Genomic DNA, 6000 nt, shown 5'->3' on the forward strand with positions numbered 1-6000 from the left:
TGTTCCAGTTTTAACGCAGGCTCAGATCCTTCCATGAATGCCAGTTTCACCTGACAGGGAGGCAGGTGTTTGAGAAGCAACCACATCTGAGTATGGGCTACTGAGATCATCGCAGTGAGGCTGTTCACCGCTGGAACTGCTTTCTTCTACCTGGTTCCCTACAACCACTTGTCTGTAATATGTGGAGAGAAAAAAAAAATGTAGAGTTATCAGGGACATCTGTTTGGAAGACAGATAACAGCAGTTTCACAAGGAAATACATTATTGAAGTTTTAAAAAACACAGAAGATGGTTCTTCTAAACAAAAGACATTGAGAGATATCCAGCATAAGAGATGCTTTTGACTTCAGCCCTCTTTATCTACCATGAGAATCATGTCCTTACCTGGAAATAGAGTACGACCAACAGCAAAAGCATGAGCTGTGGCTGATGTGTGGGTGACTCCTCCTTTCCCTCTCAAGATGGGACCTTCAGCCCAGCCCTTAATCTCTATTCTTTAGCTGGATTTTTAAAGGGGAAACTAGAAACTTTCCTATGACTTGCTCTGTACTGAAGGTGAAGGGAACTGTCACGGCTGCTCCTGGGAAAGAGGGATAAGAGCTTTGTGTGACTGTGAATGGGTGTCACTGGCAGCAAGAACAGGAGGGATGTGTGTTATTTGGGAGAGGATCCCTGAGACTGGGGTTGGGAAAAGGCAAGACACAGCTCTAAGTGCTGGTGGGGATCTGAGTAAGAAAACGGGACAGACTTAAAAAGGAGCGGGTAGGACCAGGGCAGCAGGAAATTTCTGGTGTGCAAACAGTAACAATACAAAGATGTATGGTTCTGCCAGAAAAACTTGTTAGTGGTGGAGTGGAGGGGGTGACGACATGGGAACATCAGAGCGCATTCTGCCTCCTCCTCCCTGAGCCCTCTGCCCAGCAGCTTCCCAACCTTCACCCGTAAAAAATAAATAGCAGATGAGTCCTGGCCTGGAAGCAGTTAAGTTCCATTCAATACAGCTGAACACAAGATCCCAACTACTACCATATCCTTAGGGCTTCAAAGCTGGGGAGGGAAATTACACCAGGAAGAAAAATGTAATCCAAAAGTGAGAATGAAAATGGGAAATTTTTGAAGAGTCTTGTTAATGTTCTGGACCCATGGCTTCAGAGATGAGAAAGACGACATCTTTGAGTAAAAGCCACCTTTGTTTCAGTGGCTACGCAAAATGTAACATCCAAAATCTAAAAAAACCTACAAAGTAAATGGGATGAAAAAGAAAATAATTATTTTAAAACTTTGGAGGAAGGGAAATATAAATGTTATGACTTCATTTTGATTAATTGCTAATGAAAGCTTAAAATACCTGTGTCTGACAAGACTAGCACAGCAGGGATTTTGCTTAATGGTAACTCAAAAAACTGAAACAAAGCCCAAAAGTCTCAGCAACAGGCCCCCCACAAGCAGGCAGGTTTGGGGTTTTCTTTGCTATGAGACAGGCATATTCAAGAGATCTCTCTTCTCGCTGTTTGACAGAAGCAAGACAAAAATGCTCTTACCAAGACAGGACGTTTTCTTTGCAGTCCATTAAGTAGCTAAACATCATCAGCTAGCTATCCACATATTTTAAAATCAGCTGGAGAACTTGCATCCCAGAGACCTGGAGACTGTCTGAGGAGAACTCTGGCCGGCTCTTGTTAATCTTGTGAATCATTAACCGTCCCTGGAACAGCAGGGAAGTTTGAGGAGCCTGGAATAGCCCCAGTGTCCCAATACTCGAAGAGAGCAAACTGGTCAAGCCAGGTCACTATAAGGCAGCACAACTGACCTCAGCCCCTGGCAAAATCATGGAATTAAAGCTAAGATAAGCTACAGCTGAAAAAGTATTTCAAAGGACAGAAAAACTAATTCCAGACAGTGTGGTTTTATAGAAAGACAGGTACGGTGAAAAAACTCTGATGTCATTTTTTGAGGGGAACATAATTTGGAGGATAAAGGTAGCTGCATATATGTAGCTATTTAAAACTGCTGTAAGGTGTTTTAGTATTCCACACTGCCTTCACTAAAAAGAACTGTGCACAAGCCCCACTAAACAGGTGCTATGTGAATTAGGCTTCTCAAAGAGTAATTGGAGAATGATCCCTGAGAGTGGCTGTTTCTAGCAGGGCTCCATAGGCACCCAATCCTGTTCAGCATTTGCATCAGTGGTCTGGAAGTAAACGTAAAGTCACTCTGAGTGAAAGATGCAGGTAAAGATATGGTAATACAAGGAAGAGCGAACAGTCATATAGCACAGACTGGACAGCTAGTTAAGATGGATCTATTCAAATAATATTAATATATTCAATTTAAAGCCTCAACCCTGGCAATAGTACTTTTCATTGAGACCTGCAGGTTTTTCATAAACTATTCTCCCTAGAGACAGTGAATCATGGCACACAGAAAAGCTGGAGATATTCAGAAAAAAAAGTAGAGCTAATGTTTTGTATTTATGGATTTCTGGGGACAGACATGATCTTTTGAAAGCCTGGAATAGGTGAAACTGTGATTCCAAAATGTCACATATTTATCACACTGTCTATCCACAGTGAGCACTTTCTGGCATTCTTCATTAATGAACAACTATAATTTTTTTTAAATGCAAATACATATTTAGGCCTAATTTTACTGAAGAAGTTTATCCATTAAGCCAAGATGGAATGCCAAGGCATTGTGATTTAACTAGGCAGAGAAATGAGAAATACCGACCAACTTAAGAAACATAAGAACTTGTTCTCCTCTGCAGAGATATAGCAGCAGGGCAGAGACTTTGGGAGCCTGCATCCCTGCCCTCAGTGGGCAGAACTCTCAAATGTCCTTGCAGGAGTTGTCTGTGGTTTTGTTTATGTCCCTTGAGAGTGAATTGACATAATCTCTGGACTGCTTGGACTGGGCATTCTGCACCCTCTGAGGAGATAATGTTGGATTTGATAATACGCTTCTTTGTAGAACATTATTTCAATGCATGGCTCAGGAGTTATTTCACTTTTGTGACTGTCACTTGTGAGTGTCTCTCTGGTCATTATTAGATAGGAAGCCTTTCTGTGTCATTTAAAATTATTTAACACTTTGAAAAGAAAAAAACCCATCGTTTCAGTTTGCAGAAGGGCAAGAACTAGTAAGAACTTCAGAGAGCAACGGCGAGCACCTTAATGTTCACACAACCAGCCTGCTTCCCCATACCGGAGCAGTCCACTGCACAGCCCCCCCGGCCGGAGGTTTCCCTGGTGGCACCGGACTTGGAGAACGTCTGAGCAGCAGCCGCAGAGGGTATGTTCTGGCCCCACGCTCAGCACATGGTGTCCTCTCAACTGCAGAGTCTCAGCACATGGGGTTCCAGGAGGGACACGGGCTACTGGTGGGCAACCTCTGTTCCTGGCCTCGAGTTCACACGTACGTTCACGTGGTGGCTGGTGCTAAACCAAACCTCAGTCCCTTAGTTTTCACTTGGGGATCGGTTATCTCTGAACTGCCTCAGCGCCACTCTACCAAGCGTGAGACCAATCCCAGGTCTCTCTCTTGTGGCATGATGCCTGCTAAAAGGTGTGGAGCGTGCTCCTTTAGATGACAAGAGTGAGAACGCTGTGCTGTGAAAGACACTGCAATGTGAGCTCTGGTTACTGAAGTCTTGTAACAGGCTTTGACAGTTCACAGCTAACCATTTTTACATCCTCTGCTCCTGTGGGTCTGACAGCTACTCACATGTTCTGTCAACATCAAAAGGGAAAGTTGTCCTAATGATGGAGCTTTGAAAGACAGCTTTATCCCTTGAAACCAGAGGCTTGAGAATAGCAAGATTTATTATCTGCTCTTTGAGATTAAATTCAGAAACTGTATTGGGGAGGAATTGGGACAGATCCCCAGGAATACTGTATATGGGAAGCCAGCTCTAAAGACTTGGCTGCCTCAGCTTCTTCTGTCACAAGGAATGATGCTAGTCCATGCAGACAAGTCGTGTAGACCTCAAATACCAGTCCTGTGAGTGTCCTGACCATAAGATTTAAGTACCACTGAGAAACCGGGTTATTCCTGAGCTCTTCACCAATCTTGGCTGTGAACTTCAAGATAGCTGGGTGTGAGAATATAAGATTACCACTAGTGAGATAGTAGATAGAGACCACAGTTGAATATATCTTGAGTTTAGAGGGAGACAAATTACCCTGATTCCAGGAAACAGTCTACTGTGATAGGAAAGAGGGAGCTGAAGAAAGCAGAGAACAGGAGCAGCTGCCTCAAGAAAGCAGAGAACAGGAGCATAGTCTGCTTAGTCAGAGAAGTATCTCGCATGACGATCTTCTTCCTACTGTATTAAAAAGGACTTCCCCTCCCTGAAGACAAGGTAGCATGCTCAGGTAAGAGCTATGACATGTCTTACTGTCATCTGGAGGAATATGAATCAGACTCACTGCCTTCATGTATAGGAATAGGCACTTTTTTGATATTGTAAAAAAAAAAAAAAAAATGGTGTTTATATTGTTCACTAATGAATATTACAATCTCGAAGTTGACCTAAAAAAAAAAAAAAAGGAAACCATACAGCTCTGAAAACTACCTGCCCCCATGTGAGATCTAGGATATTGCTACGGATTTTTTTTCTGCCCTAGAAACAGAAAACCCCTGAGCTGTCAAATATGCAAATGAGTTCCCCAATTCCAGGAATGAAGCAGCTGTTGCAATTGATCTGGATGGAACAAAAAAAATTGAAAGAGCATGTGGACATTGTACGGTCTGTCCACCAAATCAGTGGTTATCTGTCCATGAAGGAAACTCTCACCTGCAAACTGAGAAAACAGCTGGCTGCAGAACAAGTGGTTTTGAGCCAACTCACACATCTCTGTCTGGCAAGCAGTCTCCTCAAACTTTGCTATCATATGGCCCAGAAATGTTGGGTAAAAGTTGGTGGTAGTCAGGGGAAAAATGTCCAAACACTGAATCAGGTCTCTTATTGCAAGAAATCTGCCTGAAACCAGCAAAACTCATGCAGGAGTCCAGAGTCACTTGACTGAGCCTCTCTGAGGCTTCTGTGACAGCAAGAAATGTGGACAAGGGCTTAGACATGCAGATCTTCCAACCCTCTGGGTACCTGTTGGTGTCTGGGTTTGGTTTTGTTTTGTTTTTTCCTACATTATACTGTTTGGGAGTAAAGTGATAGCCAGAAGATTTTGGATGTCCATAGCAGGCTCAGTCACCGCTGTCAAGAATGCACAACCTCCAGTGAAATGCATGGGAAACCATGGTGTCCTCTGGCTAGCTCCAGGAAGGAACTTCCCTTGCCGCTCTTTCACCACACCATGTTTCAGCCTTGGCCAGGAACTGTCTCCAGCCACTAACCCTTATTTTTCTGTATCATTTTGGATGGCAAGAAACACAGTTGATGTAAATATTAATACTGGCTCTTGATTATAGCAATGCGGTAATCAACTGCCTTGGCACACTAATGGGTTTGAAATAATTGGTCTCATGCCCCAGACCTCCTTCCTTCCTTCCTTCCCTCCTTCCTTCCTCCCTCCCTTTCTTTCCTTTCTTCATCTCTCTTTCTTTCTTTCTTTCTCTCTTCCTCTCTTTCTCCCTCTCCCCTTTCTTTTCCTTTCCTTTCCTTATAGTGTAATGGTGACAAAAGGGACTGTGACATGGGTTCCTTCCTGCAACTCTCTTGCAAGCATCAACCCTCTCCCCTCTCCCAAACTCACTCATCTGACTTGGCACCAAATTACTTTAAATTGCAGAGAAGCGTGGTGCAATTCAGGCCCAGGAACTCTCAGTGTCTCAGGATTGTAAGTAGCTCTAGTTGTCACACGTGGCTTTCACAAAATACTTTGGCACTGTCTTCTTTTCTGTGAGGATATGCAGGTAAAAATCAGCGGGCTATACTGTGGTAGATGGCATGGCCTTGCCAAAATAGTGCAGCCTTGATGTCCACAGTGCTGGAAGAGATGCAATCACTGCACGTTATACAAGCAAGCTGGAACAGTACACACT

The sequence above is a fragment of the Caloenas nicobarica genome, chromosome 1 (genome assembly GCF_036013445.1).
Source record: "Caloenas nicobarica isolate bCalNic1 chromosome 1, bCalNic1.hap1, whole genome shotgun sequence".
NCBI lineage: Eukaryota > Metazoa > Chordata > Aves > Columbiformes > Columbidae > Caloenas > Caloenas nicobarica.